Consider the following 24,999-nt stretch of genomic DNA (forward strand, 5'->3'; position numbering starts at 1 on the left):
ATCATAATGAGCAAGATCTGAATAAAGGGAATTACTTTACTCAACCATTATCTTGAAAAGAGCCCTACATTAGAGCTAGAATGAGTTTTTTGTGTATGTGTCCAAATGACTTGGGTATAGTATAATGGGGAAATTCTTCCATCACTGAAATTGCACATTACTAAGCAGGAGTGCAATCAAGAGAGGGAGCCTTACCTTGGATAGGAATGTCAAAGGCATTCATCAGTCCATTAGTTCTTTGGGATTCCTGACAGACGCACGGACCAAAAAAGAGAGCAGGACAAAAGGTTCACTGTCCTAAAGAGAATCTTTCTGGACTTATTCTTTACGGTTATAAGCCAAATTCTTCCCGCTTGTATTTATATGCAGATCCTATTGAGTTATGTTTCCGGCTTATTTCTGTGGGGAGAATTTAGCAGTGTCTTTCCATTAAGAGTTAATGAAAAGTGTGGCATATCTTTCTTTCAAGAATGAAGAAACCTCCTAAGAAAAAGCATTCAGGGTCCTTTGGTCACATGTGCACAGAGGAGCTGAAGCAGGTGAAACTCTCCAGGGGTATGTACTGAAGGCAACAGTGGCTAATCAGTATGATCCGTCTTCTATCCCAACCCCGCAGAAGTCTTTTGGCTACCATCTGGACCATTCATGGGGGCTGTTTGTGGAATGACAGTACACTGGGGGAGAGGGGCGGAGTGCGAAAGAGGGAAGGTTTAATGGCCCTGTAGTTCATTTTAGCATTTCGTAATTTACTACTATCCTTTTACTCATTTAAAAATATAAATACATTCAAACAATGATTTGTAAATCAGAAACAAAGGCTAAAGTGCATAGCTGATACTGATATTAAATAATAGCTGGTAAGAATTAAAATGTAAACATTCACAAATAAATTACAGATCTAATAGAATTTTCCCATACATTTAATCCCAATAAATGAGTGTTCTGAAAAATCAAAGTGTAAACTGACATTTTTATCTTGGAACTAAATCTGCTTTCTGTTTCACTATAATAACATTGAAGCAGATTCTTCATTAATCTATATAGTTCTACTGAAGACAATAAAAACCAACCACACAATTATAAACTTTCCAAAGTAATTGTTAGAACCTAGCCACTCTCCAGCAGCGACATGACTCAAAGGACCAAAGGGTATGCAGCCATTCCCCCGAGGTGTGGGTCAAGCCTCTTCCCTACTTGGAGTGCCTTGTCTCCTCTCCTTACATGGGCTGGGTCCTGAGTTATTCTTCTGATGCGTGGTGTCTCCACCCAACATGATGCCTCTCTCTGCCTGAGACCTAAACAGTGCTGTCCCTTGGGAAAAATGAATAATGCTACTAATGGGCAAACGTTTAAAAACCCCAGTACCCAAGAAACAAGAAAATACACCAACGCAATCCTAGTAAGAAGTGATATACCCCAAAATAACAGTATAACAAAACAGACTTTATTGGGAGCAGGAAAATAGGATCTGGGGAAGGAAAGGGTTACGTTAACTAAATACATACTAAACACAAACAAATCCACCTGCTAACACTCAACTCTTCCCAATCCCTAGCTCCCTCTCTGGCAGATGATATGCTGATGAGGAGTCCAGAGATAAGGGGTGCAGCCTTGTGAACGAATGTTGGCTGGCTTAAAACAAAACAACAGTGATTGTGATGGGATGTCCACCCCACACTGGCAGAAAAGGGGTTAAAAACAGCCTAGGGAGGCTGCATGAGGAGAAGCCAATCTGAGAGAGGCTGTGAGGAGCAGCCAATCAGGGCCCAATAGGCCCATATAAAAAGAGCTGCAGTGCCAGAGGCAATCAGTTGCTTCAGAGAGCCCAATGGAGAGCATTGGGTTCCTAGAATGCTGCAGGAAGGTAGCACCTTGGACTTTGCAGCTGCTAGCATGGACTGGGGGAGCCAGAGAGAGAGAGCGCCCTCCTGGCTGGCTGCTGGGATTTGCAGGCTTGAGGTCCTGAGAAGAGGGTGAAGAAGATGCTGGGGCTCAAAACTGAAATTAAAACTAGTCCTTGTCTCTGAGTCAGGCTGTCCCCTCCGACTGAAGGTCTGAGCAGACCTGGCTCATCATTGACCCAGCAAACTGCCTGTCCATATCACCCCATGCAGAAGCCTTGCTCTTGGCCTCAGCCGGAGTTTCTACTCCACTCGGTCCCCTTGCCTGACTCCAAGCATGCTGGGAAATGGTGTCAGAGGGTTCTGGTAGCCCTTACAGTTGTTGTTAGATCAGTCTGACACTCCAGGAGGTGACAAACTCCAAGTGGGATTCTGGATAAGTTTACAGTATATACTTAATACCATATTTTCATTTTATCCAGCAATTAACCTTGTGTTAAACCCGCAATTCCAGTTTTACTTAGAGCTTAATCCTAAAGGCTCAAGGTCTGGAGAAACAAGTATTGACCCTGCGTTGCATAAGAGAAAATGAAGATTTCCTGGACAGACGTCAGGATATGCTTCTACGGGCACAACATTCTGAAGAATCAGAGCAGGCTGTGCTGCGGGGACAGAGGGATGGTGAAGAAATTTGGCAGCATGTGACCTCCAGAAGAAGGAAGAGGAGCGTCCATGTACCAACAATGGAGATACAGGTGAACAACCATTTTCATGTTCTCTCCACAGGTACTAATGCGGAGAGTTGACTAGATGATACATCTGAGCGAAGGGAGCAGAAGGAGACTCCACCGATTGGAAGGCATGAGATGCACTGTCCTAGGGATGGGGGTTCCACAACCACCGCTCCCAAGAGAAGGAGGTCGGTGGTGGTGGTCGGGGACTCTCTCCTCAGGGGGACTGAGTCATCTATCTGCCGCCTTGACCTGGAAAACCGAGAGGTGTGCTGCTTGCCAGGAGTTAGGATTCATGTGAGGGAGAGACTGCCGAGACTCATCAAGCCCTCAGATTGCTACCCCTTCCTGCTTCTCCATGTGGGCACCAATGATACTGCCAAGAATGACCTTGAACAGATCACTGCAGACTATGTGGCTCTGGGAAGAAGGATAAAGGAGTTTGAGGTGCAAGTGGTGTTCTTGTCCATCCTCCTTGTGCAAGGAAAAGGCCTGGGTAGAGACCGTCGAATCGTGGAAGTCAACAAATGACTACGCAGGTGGTGTTGCAGAGAAGGCTGTGGATTCTTTGACCATGGGATGGTGTTCAAAGAAGGAGGAGTGCTAGTCAGAGACGGGCTCCACCTAACGAAGAGAGGGAAGAGCATCTTTGCAAGCAGGCTGGCTAACCTAGTGAGGAGGGCTTTAAACTAGGTTCACCAGGGGAAGTAGACCAAAGCCCTGAGGTAAGTGGGGAAATGGGATACTGTGAGGAAACACGGGCAGGAGAGTGCAAGAGGGGAGAACTCCTGTCTCATACTGAGAAAGTGGGATGATCGGTGAATAATCTTAAGTGCCTATACACAAATGCAAGAAGCCTGGGAAACAAGCAGGGAGAACTGGAAGTCCTGGCACAGTCAAGGAACTATGATGTGATTGGAATAACAGAGACTTGGTGGGATAACTCACATGACTGGAGTACTGTCATGGATGGATGGATATAAACTGTTCAGGAAGGCCAGGCAGGGCAGAAAAGGTGGGGGAGTTGCATTGTATGTAAGAGAGCAGTATGACTGCTCAGAGTTCTGGTATGAAACTGCAGAAAAACCTGAGTGTCTCTGTATTAAGTTTAGAAGTGTGAGCAACAAAGGTGATGTTGTGGTGGGAGTCTGCTATAGAACACCAGACCAGGGGGATGAGGTGGACGAGGCTTTATTCCAGCAACTAACAGAAGTTACTAGATCATAGGCCCTGGCTCTCATGGTAGACTTCAATCACCCTGATATCTGCTGGGAGAGCAATACAATGGTACACAGACAATCCAGGAAGCTTTTGGAAAGTGTAGGGGACAATTTCCTGATGCAAGTGCTGGAGGAACCAACTAGGGGCAGAGCTCTTCTTGACCTGCTGCTTACAAACTGGGAAGAATTAGTAGGGGAAGCAAAAATGGGTGGGAACCTGGGAAGCAGTGACCATGAGATGGTTGAGTTCAGGATCCTGACATAAGGAAGAAAGGAGAGCAGCAGAATACGGACCCTGGACTTCAGAAAAGCAGACTTTGACTCCATCAGGGAACTGATGGGCGGGATCCCCCTGGGAGAATAACATGAGGGGGAAAGAAGTCCAGAAGAGCTGGCTGTATTTTAAAGAATCCTTACTGAGGTTGCAGGAACAAACCATCCCGATGTGTAGAAAGAATAGTAAATATGGCAGGCGACCAGCTTGGCTTAACAGTGAAATCCTTGCTGATCTTAAACACAAAAAAGAAGCTTACAAGAAGTGGAAGATTGGAAAAATGACCAAAATATTGCTCAGGCACGCAGGAGTGAAATCAGAAAGGCCAAATCACACTTGGAGTTGCAGCTAGCAAGGGATGTTAAGAGTAACAAGAAGGGTTTCTTCAGGTATTTTAGCAACAAGAAGAAAGTCAAGGAAAGTGTGGGCCCCTTACTGAATGAGAGAGGCAACCTAGTGACACAGGATGTGGAAAAAGTTAATGTACTCAATGCTTTTTTTGCCTCTGTCTTCACGAACAAGATCAGCTCCCAGACTGCTGAACTGGGCAGAACAGAATGGGGAGGAGGTGACCAGCCCTCTGGGGAGAAAGAAGTGGTTCTGAACTATTTAGAAAAGCTGGATGAGCACAAATCCATGGGGCTGGATATGCTGTATCCGAGGGTGCAAAAGGAGTTGGCGGATGTGGTTGCAGAGCCATTGGCCATTATCTTTGAAAATTCATGGCTATCGGGGGAGGTCCCGGATGACTGGAAAAAGGCTGATGTAGTGCCCAACTTTAAAAAAAGGGAAGGAGGAGGATCCGGGGACCTACAGGCCACTCAGTCTCACCTCAGTCCCAGGAAAAATCATGGAGCAGGTCCTCAGGGAATCAATTCTGAAGCACTTAGAGGAGAGGAAAGTGATCAGGAACAGTCAGCATGGATTCACCAAGGGCAAGTTATGCCTGACTATTGCCTTGTATGAGGAGATAACTGGATCCGTAGTCTGAAGCAGTGCATGGGATTCTTCTGTCCTAAGTGCAGGACTCTGTACTTGTCCTTGTTGAACTTCATCAAGTTTCTTTTGGCCCAATCCTCTAATTTGTCTAGGTCCCTCTGTATCCTATCCCTACCCTCCAGCGTATCTACCACTCCTCCCAGTTTAGTGTCATCTGCAAACTTGCTGAGGGTGCAATCCACACCATCCTCCAGATCATTAATGAAGATATTGAACAAAACTGGCCCCAGGACCGACCCTTGGGGCACTCCGCTTGATACCAGCTGCCAACTAGACATGGAGCCATTGATAACTACCTGTTGAGCCTGATGATCTAGCCAGCTTTCTATCCACCTTATAGTCCATTCATCCAGTCCATACTTCTTTAACTTGCTGCAAATCATCACTGCTGCTGCCACCAGAGCTAGAGTCGTAGCCTCTAGGAAGAGCAGTGCACCAGTGCCTGCTGCTGCATTTGAATTTGCCTGGGCAATGTGAGGGAAGGAAGGGCCTCCATCCAAAGTGGAGGCTGTGCCATAGCTGGACCCTCTAATCAGAATTCATGGCAGAGCCACCCTTTTGGAGGCCCCCTTCCCAGGCAAATTCAAATATGGGCTGTGGGAACCAGTGCACTGCTCTTCCTAGAGGTTTCAGTAGGATGCACCAGGTGCATGTTGTGCGGCTGAGCAGCCCTGAGCCTCCAGGGGCCCTCCAAGCATATGGGCCCCTGAGCAGCTGCATCAACTATTCCTCTTCCCCACATTGAGGGCCTCACCCTCAGAAGTATCTGAGTCAGTCACCCATGGCAAGGAGTCCCCTCGTTGCCGCAGGGGTGATGCAGTTGCATGTGTCTAACACTGCCCTAGGCCGTTAGCCCCCATTTTGTTCTGAAATGCCTTTGCAAAGGTCACACAATGTAGTCGTAGAAGTTTCCTACCCCATCATGCAGGGTTCACAGGTGCTAGGTATGCGCTAGTACTGTTGGGAAATGTTTGTTTCCATAGCCGCCTACTTACTATGGAACACAGATGTATGTGTCTGCTTGCTCCAGCCTCTCTCCCACAGCCCCACTCTAGCTGTGCCTATTTCTGATAGATTCTGCACTGAAAACACAAAACAAAAACCACACTTTTTAGGATTCCTCCACAACTGAAGGATAAAGTAAACATAAGGTTGCCACCTTCCTAATTGTTGGTAACCGGACCCCCACGAGGCTCCGCTCCCACTCCGCCTCTTTCCACAAGGCTCTGCCCCCATCATTTGCTCTACTCCTCTCCCTCCCCACTCCTGTCACTCACTGGATCATCTCAAAGAGTCTGCCTGCAAATAGGAGATGGCCCCGGCTGAGTATGGGATTGATGCAGGTTAATGACCCGGCACCTCCCCCCCTGCACAATAACCAGACTTTTGGTTTGGGTGCCATTTAGGGTTGTCAGGTCCTCTGGTCAGAAACTGGACACCTGGCAACCCTAAATGGCTTTTGGACCCAGAAGCCAAAAACCGGACTGTCCAGGTAAAACCTGCACGGGTGGCAACCCTAAGTAAGCAGCACAAAAATAAACTTTATTTTTGCCTATGTTTCCAACTTAGTTATTCTCATAGTGGAAGACATCTGAAAATGAAAACCATAAATCCAAATACAATCTGGTTTTAGAAAATGAAAAGAAAATTTTTTTGCTACTAAAAACTTCCTCGAAATATCCTAAGCAGCAGAAACTGTCGTTTTGTCAACTTCTTGACCAGCTCCTGCAGTCTGAAATTGAAAGTCATAAACTGCCTTAATTCAGCAAACATGAATCTGTCATTGTATCAAGGTTTTAGTCAGGAAGAAGATTTGTGCAGTATCACTGAAGTGGCATTTGTAGTAGTAGGTGATGATATTTCCAGAGAAACTTTGCTTGAATTCAGTACAACTGAATACCACAGAGCTGAGCTACAAAGCAGCAAAGCTGAAGATCCCAGAGATTATTTTAAAACAAACAAACAAAAACCCAAAGACCTTGTAGGCGAATTTGAAAGGAGCAAAACAAAAGGCTCTGTAGATGAGTAAGTCAACGCATTCTTGCTGCTGAAATAGGTTTGGCATCCCGTCTGATAAAAGTGACTTTCAAGACTCAGTTTTATCAGACACAGCTGAATAACTTTGTTCTTTTTGCAATTGAAAAAGACAAGATAGCAAGGTTATAGCTGGAACAGTTTGCCGAGGAAAAGTATCACGGTCATGCAAGGTTCCAGTATTTGGAAATATACAAACCAACATGATTTGGGTGAGATTCCACTTTTGTTTAGGCTTCTGACTTATGTTTTTTTTTTAAACTTTAAAAAAGCTAAGGTGACATGACCATTTGGTCCCATGCGGAATGGTTTCTGACCGTGCTCTGACCTTTAAATCTGCCTGTCACTGGGGCAATTCTATGTAGGTTGAAAATTGCGACTCTTACTGATCTTGCACACAGGGTTCCCTATGTACCAATACTTTCGCCTGTGAAGATGCTTTTCAAAGTTCAAGATGCTGTGCAGTGGCTGATGTCAGAGCCAGAGCCAAGCTGTTGAACACAGTATGGTCTCTCCGCCCCATATAATGAAGCGTTCCTGTCTGACTGTGTGTAAGATCTTTAATAACCTTCATCTCAGGCTGATCAGATCTCAGAGTGGTAGCCGTGTTAGTCTGTATCAGCAAAAACCATGAGGAGTCTGTGTGGTACCTTAGCGACTAACAAATGTATTTGGGCATAAGCTTTCATAGGCTAAAACCCCCTCTTTAAATTCATGGAGTGAAAAATACAGTAAGCAGAATATATATGATAGCACATGAAAAGATGGGAGTTGCTTTACCAAGTGGGGGGGGGGGGGGGGTCAGTGCTAACGAGCCAATTCAATTAAGGTGGAGGCGGCCTATTCTTTTCCCTCTGCTGATACTCACACCTTCTTGGCAATTGTTTGAAATGGGCAACCTTGATTGGCCTCATTAGCACTACAAAAATAATTTTCCCTCCCTTGGTATTCACCCCCTCTTGTCAACTGTTGAGACTAGGCATCTGATATGAAAGAACTGCCCATTGCCTCTGGCATCACCATGCCCAACTTACATGAAAGACAGGGCGATAACTATCCTCCATCTCGTCTGGAAGAAAACCTGTTTGTCCCTTTGTTTGGTTACAGACTTTAAAGCATAATAGCCATAATTTCTTATGCAGTGTTAATACATACATTTCACAATCATGTTAATTACCAGTGGATCACTGGTTATTTGACATCTCACATGACTTTCTTTATAGATAAGTATTACGACAGCAATGTGTTAGGTGTATTGAGTTTGTTAAGCCAGTTAGGAGTTGTTACATGATAATGAACCATTTGCCAGCTGCCATTGAGGGGCTCTTAGGGTCACAAAGGCATGTTTCCCACACCTTGAATCATTCTTGCAGCTCTTCTCTGAACCCTTTCCAAATCTGTCTACATCCTTTTTGAAATGTGAACATCAGAACTGGACACACTATTCCAATAATGGTCTCACTAATGCCATACACAGAGGTAATAGTACAAATGTCTACTTTTACTTGCTGTTCCCCTGCCTATGCACCAAAGGCTACATCTACACTGGCTCACATACCTGAGGACTAGATTGTATATGTGGTTGCTTGTGCTCCACATACCCATGTGCAGCACAGCATATGTAGGCATGGGAATAATGCTATGTATATGTGTATACCTGAGTCCACACTCATAGTGCTACTCCAAGTACACAAGGCTAGCGCTTGCATTTTAGCGGTGGTATCCCAGGGTTGTGTGCATCACAGGGAGATAATCTAGGAACCATTTTGTTGTGTACTGTAGGTACTGCTCCCTGCCTTCACACATTTGCCAGTGGTGCTTCCTGATCATGTCTCCCCTAACTTTTATTCACTGCAAAATTGGGTTGAAGACATGGATCATTTGTAAATGGTTCTGCTCTTACTCCTTATAGAGGGAACAATGTTTGTGCAGTGTAGGCAGTGCTCAGCATGGTACATGATAGTATTTGGGCAACATTTTCTTAGACATTGAAAACAGCTGATCTTGAGAGGCAATGAAAATTCATTCATGTCACACTGGACAAATACACTGGTATTGCCATAGCATGGCCTTTGGTGGATCATCACTTCTGATCCAGGAGAACAGCATGGTGTGGTGGGATCACAATGTCTTGGAAAGCTGGGATGACTAGCAGTGGCTTCAGAACTTCCGAATGAGGAAACAGACCTTAATGGAGTTCTGTGAGCAGCTTGCATTAACCCTCCAGCAGAACACTCAATTCAGGGAAGCCATATTGGTTCAGAAGCAGATTGCTATTGCCTTGTGGAGGCAGGGTACCCCAGAGAGCAAATCACTTTGAGGTTGGAAAGTCCATTGTCAAGGTTGTGGTTGTGCAGGTTTGGAAGGCAATTAACACTGATCTATTCACAAGTGGTTGCTATTAGAAAAGTTCCAGAAATAATAGCTGGTTTTCAGAGGCTAGGGTTTCTGAACAGTGTAGGTGCCATCATAGCACTTGTATCCCAATAGTTTGCCCACTACAAGTGGCAAGTGAGTAGGTGAACCTAAAAGGTTACTGTTCCATCATTCTGCAAGGTGAGCACATAGACAGATTCATGAACACAGGAAAGGTTCGGGATTCAAGGAGGGAAGAAGAGACTTTATTCTTCAGAAACGATATTGTTCTGTATGGTGTATCTGTGTCAACTGTTACAGTGAGAGACCCAGCATACCCAGTCCCACCATGGCTCATGAAACCGTACCCCAACATATATGGTCCTGGAAAAAGGGAATTCAGTTTTAAGCTAAGTAGTTGCAGAATGGTTGTGGAATGTGCATTTGGTAGGCTGAAGGCTCTTTGGTGCTGCCTGTGCACCCGCCTGGATTCCATTTATATGATTGTTGCCTGCTGTGCCCTGCACAACATTTGCAAGGGTAAAGGAGAGTGATTTCCATCCCAAGTGGGTTCAGGAAAAATACAGCTTGAAAATTCTGTACAGGCAGCTGGATTCCATACAGATACACCCCAGTCCTGGGCCCAAGTGGGGAATGGAAATTAGGGACTCTATATGTGCACATATGTTGACACAGCAGGGATCTTGAGGGGCAACAATGTCAAGGGACACCTTCACATCCTTTTTCTTTAACTGCTTTAAATGTACATTAGAGAACATACCTATCTACTTATGGGTCATGTGGGCTGGTGTATTGATGCAACAGCACCCCCTCTGTCCAGACGGAGAATTGCACTAGAGCTTGCTCAGTCTAGTGGGATGGTCAGAGAGTTTCTCTTGCCCAAGACCTGTTGGGGGCATGGGTTTTCACCTTATTCCTGGTGAGGTCAACTGGTCCTGGCACGCAGAGGGTCTGAAAACCATGTCAGTTCTTCAGTCTCTCAGGCGTGCCCACTCCACTAGGTTCCATCTTGGGGCCCTTAAGCCAGATAGGCAGAATCAGGACTCGATGACTCCTATTGTGCCCTGAACTTCTTCCTACCTCACTTGGCTTCTGCAGGCTTTTCAGCCTGTTGGTCTGGTAATTCCCTCTGTCTCTGAGCAGCTTCTCAGCAGCTTGCTGGCAGGAGGTCCCTTCTCTAGTGTGCTTGCTCGTCTGGCAGCCCTCCCGGCCCTCTGCTTCTCAGCTCTTTTATTCTCCTAGCTGCTGTGAGGCTGCCAATCAGCCTGGGATGGTAGTACCTGCATTAGCCCCTTGGTTGCCGGGCCAGCATGGGTTATATACACCCCATTACAAGGGTACATAGCTTTTTAAGGCATTTGTTCCCATTTGAAGTGCTGCAGCTGAAGTTCGTTATCTCTTCCTGTAGGTCACATTGTACACATTAAAGCCAATTATTACTAGGCATGGGGAATGGGTTTCTGCTATGGAGCCTAGCAGCAGTGATATAATGAGTTCATTATTCAACGTTTGTCCTTCTCACTATTGACACTTGAATGTAAACCAACTCATCTGCTGTGATTCATTTTGAAAAAAATAATGCGGTGGGTCTGATGGCAACAATTTCAGGCATTGATACATATGACTTGCTTTTTTATTTTGCATCTCCTTGATCCCAGTTACAACAGTATGGGAAGCCTTCATACAATTTACAAAATGGTTTCTGATTTCACTTTAAAAGGTGGAGGACTTGTTTGCACTTCTTTTGGGAAATACTGGTTTTGAAGTACTTAACTGAATAGCACAAATAACTGATGAATGGAACCCCCTAATTTTAGTCATTCAAGAACTGCCTAGGGTGGGGTTTTTCCCCATTTATGGAGACAAATTCTATTATTAATATGCCTGCATAATTTTCAGCGCCTTAAGTAATGGGTTTATGAGGAATAGCTGGGGAGGGGAGAGACATGCAACCATTATGTTAATGTAGTGATTTAGAATTGTCAACAGTGCTGAGTGCAATTCACAGCTGTTGGAACCCAGTAATCTCTGGTGTGCTTGGAAGGTGCTTAAGGTTTTGAGGGAGTGGTTTTGGTACAGGGTACTGACAGATGCTGTAATATTGCCAATAAATTATTATTTAGGTTTTCAAATTTCAACATGTTCAATAAAGGCATTAAGACACAGATTAATCAATGCCACACTGCCTATGTATAAGACATATGCTTAGCTGAAAATTAAGTGTTTTTTACAGCACAGGAAACATACACTCCACTATTCCCATTCCTGCCATGTATCCCTAGGACTTCAGGTACTTTCCCCCAGGTTTGGGAAAGACTTAAACATTTCCACTATCAAGGCACCAAAGTTTTTCATGCCATTCTACTACATGAGGTAGGAAGCATGGGGCCCATTCCTAATCCAAAAAACACTTTCATTTCACTTACTCAGGAAGGAGGAGGCACACCCAGTTAAATCATGTCAAATGCCTTACAGAAGTCTGAGTATATTATGCCAACACAGTTACCTTTAACAACCAAACTGGTAATCTCCTATAAAACAGATACCAAATTTGTTTCACAAAACCTGTTTTCTATAAAACCATTATTGATTGGCATTAGTTATGCTACCATCTTTTAAGTCTTTAGTGATTGCATCCTTTCCATGATCTTGTGTGTGTATTTTTATATATCTATAGATATAGACATAGATAGTACCAACAAGTGATGTATACATATCCATTTTCTGATGTGTATGTGTACCAAAGAGTCTCTCAAGGACCTTATTTTGGAGAGTTTTCCCAGTTATTCACATTAATGTCTCAGACCTCTCATTGGGGCTATCTGTTACTTTTCTTACATATTATCAATATGATATATTTTCTTGATCCTTCCACTGTGTGGATTTTGTAACATTCACAAGAAAAGCCAAATACTATGAAATGGTTAAAATGGCATGAACAAATAAAATGACTTACAATCACGCATGCATTTTTAAACTTACATATGATTACAAGTTTAAGGATGCGTAGTACTGTAAATAAATAACCCGGGAAGAAACCATTGTTACCTGCTTCCCTGTTTATAAAAGTAGATTTTACTCAAAGGAATAGAAAACTGTTGGAAAAACACACACTGTATGTGTTACCACTGGATTCTGAACTGCTTTGTGTAGAAAACTCCTTTGGGGTACATATTCTAGACTTGACTTTAATGAATGTCTAAACCAGGGGTCGGCAACCTTTACTATCAAAAGAGCCATTTTGCCCCCTCTTCCACTAAAGAAAAATAGTCTGGAGCCGCAAAACATAACACTGCTTATAAACTTTTAAAAGTTTTAATCTTTTTTTAATTTTACCTGTTACAACAACAGAATACAACAAACAGAAGTGCAGTGTGCATGTGTAGGCCTACTTTGAAATAAATTAAACACTGAACTATGCAGGCCTTTTTGAGTCCTTCCCGTATTTGTGTAAAATTAAAATAAAACGTAGCCCACTTTAATATAAAAAAAATATAGTTGCAGCTTAGCAGTATTAAAAAAGTAAACATAAAATTAGGAACGTTTTTTGACAAGTCCATTTTAGTGTGCTCTCATCCTCTTCGGGTTTCTTTCTCGGCCAGCAATCAACCGAAGCACCTGAACATACAATAAAAAACTACATCAGCTCCGGGTCTGAAATAAATGTTTTTTTCTGAATAATAATAGCCTATTAAATGCTAGTGTTCTCACCTGTTTAATGTGACTTCTGTTTCTGAAGCTCGATGGTGATCTTCCCTATGTCGGGGCTGTAAGATGTGACTTTGATCTTCACACAGGACTGTAGGCTCTCATTTGTGAGGCGGGAGCGATATTTGGACTTTATGAAGTTCATGCTCGAGAAAACTTGCTCGCATAAGTATGTTGAGCCAAAGATGGACAGGACTCCAAATGCATACTTTTTCATGTTCATATACGTGTCGGGAATGGCACTCCATGTTTCAAAAACAAGTTTGTCGGGTTTGGGGAGGTTTTCAATATCATTCCATTTGTGCTCTTTAGCGAGAGTGGCCTTCTGACGGGCGACTTCTTCGAGATCCGCTGTCAGGCTTTTGAACTTGGACACCCATAAGTCTTTATCCGCTATGTCGGCCAGTTCAATTTCAAGATCGGGCTGACTTATCCCTGTGAATGCGGATATGTTCAGCAGGGATGGGTCAATGTCCAGCGGTGTGACAGGGAAGGACAGAGTGTTTTTTTCCTTTCTGAACTCGCTGAATCTTTCTCCAAATGCAGCTTGCATTGCCATAATTGCACAGTGTAAATAATCAAAATTTATGTGATTGTTCTCTTCTTTGAACTCTCTCAGGGAGGGGAAGTGAGAGAGCGTACCTCTCTGTACATCTCTGGCAAACACTGTCATCTTGCGCTCAAATGCCAGAACATCCTCCAGCAACTGCAGGGCCGTGCTTCCCTTTCCCTGGAGATTTTTATTCAGCGTGTTTAAGTGACTTGTCATATCCACCATGAAATAAAACTTTTCCAGCCAATTGAGGTCTCCCAGTTCGGGATAGCTGAGGCCTTTGCTTTCCAAGAAGGTTTTCACATGTTCCAGACAAGCAGCGAAGTGTTTCAGCATGTCTCCCCTTGACAGCCACCGAACTCTGTTGTGCAGCAGGAGATCCAAATATGCGCTCTCGACTTCATCTAAACATGAACAAAACTGTCGGTGGTTTAACCCGTTTGCAATTATTTTGTTCACTATCTTAATAACGAGGTTCATCACTTCCACACATTCAGGGGGGAATGTTTGAGCGCACAGTGCTTCTTGGTGCAAGATGCGGTGAAATGTCATCAGCTCTCGATTCAGCGACTTTTGAAGTAAATTCACAAAGCCCTTCTGTGCTCCTCTCATACTGGGTGCACCATCAGTAGACACTGACACCAGGTGAGTGGTGTTTATTCCTTTGGCTTTTAGACAACTCAAAACAGCCTCACAAATGTCCTGTCCCCGCGTTTGGCCCTTTAGCGGTATGAGTTCAATCAGTTCTTCCTGCGGCCCATCAGAGTTCACATATCTGCATAACAGTGCTGTCTGCTCAATATCGTTTACATCACTTGACTCATCACAGGCAATTGAATATGCTTGAGCTGAATTGATGTCATCAATTTGCTTACTGGTGATGTTTGTTGCCATTTTAATGGTCCTGTCCTTGACGGTCTTTGCAGAGAGAGGCATTTCTTTAATTTTCTGAATAATTTCCTGTTTGTTTTTGAATTCGGAGAATAGATGCTCTGATATTTTTATGAACGATTCTTTCATGTATTCTCCGTCTGTGAATGGCTTCCCCCTCCTTACGATCTCATGAGCTGCCACAAAACTAGCAGCTGTAGTTGAGTTTGGAGAGTTGATCCACTTCTTGAAAGTATGTTTGCTCTGCTCAACTTTCCGTAGTAGTTCCGAAATCGCTCTCTTTCGCCCATCTTCAGTTGGGTACTTTTCAGAAAATGCTGAGTGCTTGTTTTGAAAATGTCTTTCAACGTTACATTTTTTGTTGTTTGCTAATTTCTCGCCACATACCAAGCACACAGGTAAGTCAGCGTCGTTGGCAGTGAAGGCAAAGGAATCTGTCCATGCAGAATTAAACTCTCTATTTTCTTCTGAGATTTTTCTTTTTTGGGATGTATTCATGGTTAGCTTACTGCGGGGGTCGCACACTCAAGAAGCCGCCTGCAGGTAAAGACGAGGGCTATAGACGTGGATGTGACGCATATTTTAATTGACAAATTATAAAAACTTTTTAAAAATTTGATGTTAAAGTATCACCTCGAACTCCAAGATAACTGTGCAACAAAATAAACAAAAATAAAATAATATATAAATAAAAATTAAATTAATAAATAACCGTTATTCTTTTCTTTTCTTTTTTTTTTCTTTTGTCAAGGCCGAAGGGAGCCACAACAAGGAGGCTGAAGAGCCGCATGTGGCTCCGGAGCCGCGGGTTGCAGACCCCTGGTCTAAACAGAGAGACAGAACACAATTTGGCTAGCTATGATGGTCTCTGGCTGCAAATCCTTTATTTTTTCTTTGGCTATCTCAGAAATATAATAAGAATTATTCCAGAACTTAGTGTCACATCAGTGCTCCTTTGTTGTGTCTGTACTTTTTAAAATCTCTCTGTGTATTGGTAAGGCCTGGATAGACACTATATTAGATGAGACCCTTCTGAATTTTTTATTTTTACAGCTCTATCTGCAGTTCCCTAGTAGGTGGATTACAGTATTTGCTATGTTATAACTGTGTAGTCAGGAGGGTTGATGCAGGGGAAGTTCTAAAACGTGGTGTGTTTATACCCTAAGTGACATAAGCATGTGTCTGACGAAGTGGGTATTCACCCATGAAAGCTTATGCTCCAATACTTCTGTTACTCTGTAAGGTGCCACAGGACTCTTTGTCACTTTTTTCAGATCCAGACTAACACTGCTACCCCTCTGATACTTTATACCCTAAGTCTAATTCCTGATTTCTGTCAATATGGTATAGTGTGGTGTGAACAGCATCAGATAAATAAATTAATCTTAGTTTGGGGAACATCTGCCTGTTTGTACATGGTCCCTGATTCAACTTCTTAAGTGAATTCAGTGAGCATGAATATTAACAAAATGAAAATTACTCTACAAATAAAATGGAGGATGAGACTGCTAGCATTGGATCAGATATTTCTAGCCATTCATTTTCTGTGTAGGATATGAGAAACTAGGAATAAGTTATTTCATTGCTTTACCTGTTCTTTCCCACTTTTTTGCTGTTTGTAGAGAAAGGACCTACATCTTGGAGGGAGAAAATAATGCCACCACCTTCAATTCTTCATTAGCCCTGGTGTACAATCCACATGTGACTGGGGATCTTCATGGGTGTGGAAGGAAGAAGGAGGAACAGAACAGGGGCTTGCCAACTTTGTGTGTCATCCTCCCCATTGTAAAACTTGGAAGGTTCCATGAATAGAGAATGCAATATCAATATTATATGGTTACCACTAGAACTAGCTGAACAATGAAAACCTGACATTCAAGGTGTCTGAAACAGATCCATTTGATTTTTTTCTTCTGAATTTTTAAATTTGGAACTCTTAACTCCCTCCCGCCATTTTTTTATTGACAGAATTTTTAACAGAAGACTCACTGTTTGGTTAATTAAAAATATTTCCAATGTTTTTAACTTAAAAATGAATAAAAAGAGACAGTTTTACACACACATGCACACATACACAGAGCCAAGTAAAATAAAAAAAGGCCCCCATATTATGAAAAAGATTTTCATTAAAAAGTATATTCACACATTGACATCCTCCTTGAGGGTGTGTTTCGGTGCAGTCATTTGCAGGGATACTTTACATAAGGCTTATGTTATGCACAGTGCACAGGTTTAACAGACCCACACAGTGGTGGAAAGCAGTGAAAAGCAAACCTCAAATTGCTATACCTGTTCATCTGAGTAGATAATGGCTCTTTAATGTATTAATCTTTGAGGAGAAATAACCTCTCTTCTTTAATTGTAATTAAAATTGAGTTAGGGCAATTTGAAGATAAGTGGTATATTCTCTTTGCTCACTTAGGGTCTGATTCAACTCCTGTGAAAGTCAATATTGGCTTCATCTGACACTGCAAGGACCAGGTTTTATTAATCTTTCGTGGGTGCAGAAATTTCAAGGTTGGCTTATCTAGCGTTTTATGGAAGGCATTATCTCCTGCAACTCCAGGTATGCTGAGAATGTTTGTGGAACATAGTGATGCTCAAGGGGCAACTATTCATTGGGAGTCTGATGTCTGCCAAAATCCTGCTTTCACAGATAGATCAGACATCCACTATGAAGTGGAGTGATTATCTACCAGCTCCTTGGAATATCATACTCTTTGGCTTGGTTTGCTCTCTGTGTTCATTCTATTTAATGAAAGCCTCCACTTTTCCATAATTCCTCATTTCATAGCACTTTCCCTTAACTGAATGTTTAGTTCAATTTTATCATATTAACATATACTATGTATAGGGCCTTACCAAATTCATGGTCCATTTTGGTCAATTTCACGGTCTAGGATTTTAAAAATAATAAATTTCATGATTTCAGCTATTCAAATCTGAAATGTCATGGGGTCTTTTAATTGTTGGGGTTTTGACCCAAAAAAGAGTTGTGTGTGTGTATGCGTGCGCGCGGGGGAGGCACAAGGTTTTTGGTGGGGGGGGTTATGGTACTGCTACCCTTACTTCTGCACTGCTGCTGGTGGCAGCCTGCCTTCAGAGCAGGGCAGCTGGACAGCAGCAGCTGCTGGCCAGGATCCCAGTTCTGAAGGCAGAGCTGCCACCGCCAGCACCGCTGAAGTTAGGATGGCATGGTATGGTATTGCCATCTTTATTTCTGCACTGCTGCCTGCAGAGCTGGGCCCTCAGTCAGCAGCCGCCACTCTCTGGCTGCCCAGCTCTGCAGACAGCAGCACAGAAGTAAGGGTGGCATGGTATGGTATTGCCACCCTTACTTCTGTGCTGCTGCTGGCAGGGCACTGCCTGCAGAGCTGGGCACCTGGCCAAGAACCACCACTCTCTGGCTGCCCAGCTCTGCAGACAGCAGCACAGAAGTAAGGGTGGCATGGTATGGTATTGCCACCCTTACTTCTGTGCTGCTGCTGGCAGGGCACTGCCTGCAGAGCTGGGCACCTGGCCAAGAGCCACCACTCTCTGGCTGCACAGCTCTGAGGCAGTGCAGAAGTAAGGGTGGCAATACTGTGACTGTCCTAAAATAACCCCCAACTTGAGAAATGCTAGTCTCCCTCATGAAATCTGCATAGTATATGGTAAAAGCACACAAAAGACCAGATTTCGTGGTCCATGATGCGTTTCTCATGGCCACGAATTTGGTAGGGCCCTAACTATGTACAAACTAGAAACTAGATACCCAGCCAGATCTTCCTCACTCCATTGTTCTATACCCATATCTCTGGTGAACCCTTGAGCCTTTTGGTGATATTTTTGTCACAGTGGGTGCATGTGGGGAGTGATTATTTTTGTCCTTAACATCACTTTTTTTTAATTCAAATCTTCAGAAAAATTGTGGATGTGGAGAAATAGGTGTCTGAATATAGATTTGTGTTAAGTTTGGACACAGACTGCAGTGAAATTTGCTAGTTAATAAATATTTCCATGTCTACTCCTTATGTTGGTATAATACTTTATCAATATCTCATTTTAATGCCATAGCTGAGATTTTAAAATCTATTTTAATGGCTCTACTTTTGGGATAGTCAGGTTGTACAAAGGCTAGGCAAAAATAAATCCTTAGAGGATACCATAAAATAAAAAATAATAATAATAAAACAATAATAATACCTAGCTCTTACATACCTTTTTTCATAAGTAGATGTCAATATGCTTTATAAAGGTCAGTATCATTATGTCCATTTTACAAATGGGGAAAATGACTTACCCTTGGGCATCCAGCAGGCAATTAAGACATTATGACTCATATGTGTTCCAAGAGATGTATGATTGCCTTGACTTTTTTGTTCTGATGTACGGAACTATTCATGGCAGAGCTGAATACCTATGAATACAAACTATACCAGGTAACTAGTGCATAGCATATCTATGGACTGCATTGTCTAACCACCTAATGTCTCTTCAAAATCACAGGAATGCTGAACAACAGGAATGTGTTTAAAATACATTTGGTTCTTCTGGTAGGTAGATGAGAGGCTTTTTTTAAAATGTTCAACAAAAATTGTCTAAAAGTTATGTAGGGCTCGATTATATCTCCAGCACAATTGTGAATAATGAACAGCTCTGCGGTGCACTGTGCCTCAAACACACATGAGGCTCAAAACGCTCTCTGCTTCCTGCTGCTCCAAAGAGTAGAAGTTTGCTGCTTGTCTATAGATGCCACAGACCCCCCTCCTTGGCTGATGCAGGGAGCTAAGTCTGGGTACCTTCTTGTGCATGTGGCTGGGGAGTGAGCAGGTGGACAGTGTGACGGGTTAGGTCACAGAAACTCCCTTGGGACTGCCACCTGATGTACTGAAACTACCTATAAGCCCATTTTCCCTGGCAGCTTGGAACTTCAGTACCCTGCCTGGTTGTGCCAGACATGCTAGCCTGCTACAAACACCGACCCACGTCTGAACCACATCCCCCAAAAGCTGCAGGCTTAACTGAAAACAGCTTAAGAAGTGCTCCTGTCTCCAACACCCAGATATCTAGTTCCCAATGGGATTCAAACCCCAAATAAATCTGTTTTACTCTTTATAAAGCTTATACAGGGTAAACTCATAAATTGTTCATCATCTATAATGCTGATAGAGAGATATGAACAGCTGTTTGCTCCTCCAGGTATTAATACTTGCTCTGGGTTAATTAATAAATAAAAAGTGATTTTATTAAATATAAAAAGTAGGATTTAAGTGGTTCAAAGAAATAACAGAACGAAGTAAGTTACCAAGCAAAATAAACTAAAACACGCAAGTCTAGGCCTAATACAGTAGGAAACTAAATGCAGATAAATCTCATCCTCAGAAAACATAAGAATGGCCATAGTGGGTCAGATCAAAGGTCCATCCAGCCCAGTATCCTGTCTACTGACAGTGATCAATGCCAGGTGTCCCAGAGGGAGTGAACCTAACAGTAATGATCAAGTGATCTCTCTCCCGCCATCCATCTCCACCCTCTGACAAACAGAGGCTAGGGACACCATTCCTTACCTATCCTGGCTAATAGCCATTAATAGACTTAACCTCCATGAATTTATCCAGTTCTCTTTTAAACCCTGTTATACTCCTAGCCTTCACAACCTCCTCAGGTAAGGAGTTCCACAGGTTGACTGTGCGCTGTGTGAAGAAGAACTTCCTTTTATTTGTTTTAAACCTGCTGCCCATCAATTTTATTTGGTGGCCCCTAGTTCTTATATTATGGGAACAAGTAAATAACTTTTCCTTATTCATTTTCTCCATACCACTCATGATTTTATATACCTCTATCATATCCCCCCTTAGTCTCCTCTTTTCCAAGCTGAAAAGTCATAGCCTATTTAATCTCTCCTTATATAAGACCCATTCCAAACCCCTAATCATTTTTGTTGCCCTTCTCTGAACCTTTTCCAATGCCAGTATAACTTTTTTGAGATGAAGAGACCACAACTGTATGCAGTATTCAAGAGGTGGGCATACCATGGATTTATATAAGGGCAATAAGATATTCTCTGTCTTCTTCTGTATCCCTTTTTTAATGATTCCTAACATCCTGTTTGCTTTTTTGACTGCTGCTGCACACTGAGTGGACGTCTTCAGAGAACTATCCATGATGATTCCAAGAACTCTTTCCTGATTAGTTGTAGTTACATTAGCCCCCATCATATTTTATGTATAGTTGGGGTTATTTTTTCCAATGTGCATTGCTTTACATTTATCCACATTAAATTTCATTTGCCATTTTGTTGCCCAATCACTTCATTTTGTGAGATCTTTTTGAAGTTCTTCACAGTCTGCTTTGGTCTTAAACTATCTTGAGCAGTTTAGTATCATCTGCAAACTTTGCCACCTCACTTTTTACCCCTTTCTCCAGATCATTTATGAATAAGTTGAATAGGATTGGTTCTAGGACTGACCCTTGGGGATCACCGCTTGTTACCTCTCTCCATTCTGAGAATTTACCATTAATTCCTACCCTTTGTTCCCTGTCTTTTAACCAGTTCTCAATCCATGAAAGGATCTTCCCTCTTATCCCATGACAACTTAATTTACGTAAGAGCCTTTGGTTAGGGACCTTGCCAAAGGCTTTCTGAAAATCTAAGTACACTATGTCCACCGGATCCCCCTTGTCCACATGTTTGTTGACCCCTTCAAAGAACTCTAATAGATTAGTAAGACATGATTTCCCTTTACAGAAACCATGTTGGCTTTTGCCCAACAATTTATGTTCTTCTATGTGTCTGACAATTTTATTCGTTACTATTGTTTCGACTAACTTGCCCGGTACCGACGTTAGACTTACCGGTCTGTAATTGCTGGGATCACCTCTAGAGCCCTTTATAAATATTGGCGTTACATTACCTATCTTCCAGTCACTGGGTACAGAAGCTGATTTAAAGGACAGGTTACGAACCGTAGTTAATAGTTCTGCAGTTTCACATTTGAGTTCTTTCAGAACACTTGGGTGAATGCCATCTGGTCCCGGTGACTTGTTACTGTTAAGTTTATCTATTAATTCCAAAACCTCCTCTAGTGACACTTTAATCTGTGACAATTCCTCAGATTTGTCACCTACAAAGGATGGCTCAGGTTTGGGAATTTCACTAACATCCTCAGCCATGAAGACTGAAGCAAAGAATTCATTTAGTTTCTCTGCAATGACTTTATAGTCTTTAAGTGCTCCTTTTATATCTCGATCGTCTAGGGCCCCCACTGGTTGTTTAGCAGGCTTCCTGCTTCTGATGTACTTAAAAACATTTTGTTTTTACCTTTTGACTTTTTGGCTAACTGTTCTTCAAACTCCTTTTTGGCTTTTCTTATTGCATTTTTACACTTAATTTGGCAGTGTTTATGCTCCTTTCTATTTACCTCACTAAGATTTGACTTCCACTTTTTAAAAGATGCCTTTTTAGATGTTCCAATAAGATTCTTTGACAGACTAGACTCCTTTCTAATCTGGGTCCAGCAATCACTCACACCCCTGTAGTTACTGTCTTTTGTTCAAGTTTCTTTCAGGCATCTCTTTGGGGTGGAGAGGCTATCTCTTGAGCTATCTGAAGACAAAATGGAGGGGTATCCAGGGGCTAATATAGTCTTTCTCTTGTCTCACCTCACAGCCACAAGATGGGGGTCTCTAGCCACCTGGACAAGTCACATGTCTCTGAATGATTCAGCTTTTTGCAGGCCAACACCATTGTTTACATGTTAGTTTGAATGTTCCCAGGAAAGCTCAGATGTGGATTGGCATCTCCAAAGTCCAGTGCTAGTTAAGTACTCCCAATTACTTGAATAACCCAACCCCTTCACCCTATGTTGACCAAATATGTCTTATGTACTTCCTACAGCAAACACTTTAAATACAAGCATAGAGCCAATGCTCATAACTTCAGATATAAAAATGATACATGCATACAAATAGGATGAATATATTCAGTAGATTATAACCTTTGCAAAGATATGTTACATGGCATACACAGCATAAAACATATTCCAGTTATGTCATATTTACACTCATAAGCATATTTTCAGAAAGCATTATGAGGTGCAATGTCACAGGCAGTGCCCACATAACTCTGCACCCCAGAACCTAAGGGCCAGGGACCAGGTACAGATGGGAAAGGGTGTTTGTTTGAGTCTTCCTGTCTCCTTTACTCTGCAGCCTAGGAATATAGCAAAGATAGAATCTAGCACTTACTATTGATGCTATATATCTTATTAAAGAGAATCAGATAATGAAAACCAGCGGAGAGTATCATTGAATAGGACAGTCAGAAACTTGTTTTATTGTCCACTGTGGATTTTCCTAAGGCGACAACAAGAAATCATTTCAAGACTCTTGTAAACAAGAGAGACATGTGCAGTGAAACAAACATCTGTCCAGATGTAATGTTTGTGCCACATTGGAGCATATTGAATTTGAAGAAATCTGTTGACTGGATATTGAGCAAAATAACTCTAACTGTAGCAGTGTAGCAGAAGTGTAGCCAGCTGGGCCCTCAAGATTAAAAGCATTAATGTCTGTCACTGAAATAGGGATCAGGTTCCCATCAGCTCTATGTCTATGTGGATAAAGAAGAATATGTTCTCTGATCACTTTAGTACAGAAGTAAAGACATTCCTGATGGGTATGTCGATTAGACTTCTTCAGAGAACAGAGGACATCCAAATTACTTCTTCCTAATTCCTGACAAACACATAGATGGTCAGACAGAGGGACACGTTGTCACTTCTCAGTCTGCCCTGTGTTACCCCAGGAGAACACCAGTGAGAGTTTGAACCAAGAAGGGAATTGTCTGAGCACCTCCTTTGCTCCATCTGTGCTGGTTCAGGTTTGCTGATCATCATGTTGGGTAGATGGGGAAAAATCAGGTCTCATTTCTTGCAAAAAGGACATATAATGGTCAAAGTACTGAAGTAAAACATTCAACCAGCTCTAGTTATTTAATCTCTACTTATTTCTAAGAACATAAAGGGAGGTGCTACTGTGTTTGAGACCAGGTCTACGCTACACACTTCCGCTGGCAAAGCTCTATTGGCCAGAGGTGTGAAGAGGTATGACCCCTGAGTGATATAGCTGTTCCTTCAAAAGCCCCTAGTATAGATGAGTTTACATCAGCAATACTGTGCTTTGCCAGTATAGCATATTTTGCTTTGCGTGCAGGGATGGAATAAGTTGTGTCCACAGTATGTGTGCTTTGCCAGCATATTATAGCTTTGCCAGCAAAGAGCTCCTGCTGTACACCTGGCTGGTAACACAGTGCCAGCTCTTGACAAACACTGATTTCATTCATGTTCAGTAAATTGCATTTTGTCCTTCATATGAATTTACTTGAAGTAAATCCAGTGGAGAAAAAGACCTTCTTTCCACTTCTTGTTAGCGTATATGCAATGTACCTCAAGTGGCATGTGACTAAGATTCATCACTGAATTTGGTCCTCTGTTGGAGCATTAGCTTCCCCGGGGCAGGTACTGACAGGGAGTGCAACATGAATGCTGATTCATGTCACTCATTCCAAAGTAACTCTTCAATTGTTGACCATGATATAACTGGTAATCACATTCAAATAGAAGCTTGAAAAATGCACACTAACGATCTCATAGAAACTGTATTTCTTATACCCTGAACAAACTTCAGAGATCTTTAATATACAGTAGACGTTTTAACCAAATTTTCAAACCAAATAATACTTAGATAATACTACGTTTTGGCAAATACCACACAATTTGAGTTTGGTTCAAATTTTAAAATAAACTGTCTTTGTTCATGTACCATTTTATATTTGCCTTCAGTGAACATTCAAGCTCCCAGAAACTGAATCTTAAACTTACATGTTTGAGTATTTGCAGTGAAAGTTGTATAACTTTTATGGGATAGAACACTGATTGACACAGCAAGGGGACAGACTACTCAAAACTCTCACCACTTCACTGGCAGCTGGCACAGAGGCAGTTAAATGAGCCTAACAAGGGTATGACCACATTGTCTGTGGTTAGTCTAGTGTGGAACATGTTCTTTCTTGTGTGAATGTGATGAGGCAAAGTTAGCTATAAGTTCTTCTCTGTTTAACATTTGATAATGAGGAAGTTTGAGGAAATTGCAAACTTCTTGCAGACATTCCATGAGTAGAAAGAGGCAAAGCATGCTGAACTTATTTGCTCAATTCTAATACATTATTAATTTGCCGTAAAGTCCAGAGTTTTAGCTAGGCTTTAACTCAGTCTCCTTTTTTGTGGATGAAAGTCTGCACAGACAAATAAATAGGCCCACAGTATTGAAATTGTAATGAATTGTGGGTCCAAATACTAGTTAATATTTTCAAAGTGGTGCATGGGGTTTG

The 24,999-nt window shown here is 42.3% G+C and overlaps 1 long non-coding RNA gene across 1 annotated transcript in view; it reads left to right on the forward strand.

The window, feature by feature from the left end:
* LOC123362883 overlaps positions 1 to 16,845 on the forward strand; it is a 29,664-nt gene extending 12,819 nt beyond the window's left edge. The window contains exons 2-3 of the long non-coding RNA XR_006576619.1: positions 470 to 555; positions 16,250 to 16,845. This is a non-coding gene — a long non-coding RNA (uncharacterized LOC123362883). The remainder of the gene's footprint in view (positions 1 to 469; positions 556 to 16,249) is intronic.
* The last annotated feature ends 8,154 nt before the right edge of the window (positions 16,846 to 24,999 follow it).

Source organism: Mauremys mutica, chromosome 2 (genome assembly GCF_020497125.1).
Source record: "Mauremys mutica isolate MM-2020 ecotype Southern chromosome 2, ASM2049712v1, whole genome shotgun sequence".
NCBI lineage: Eukaryota > Metazoa > Chordata > Testudines > Geoemydidae > Mauremys > Mauremys mutica.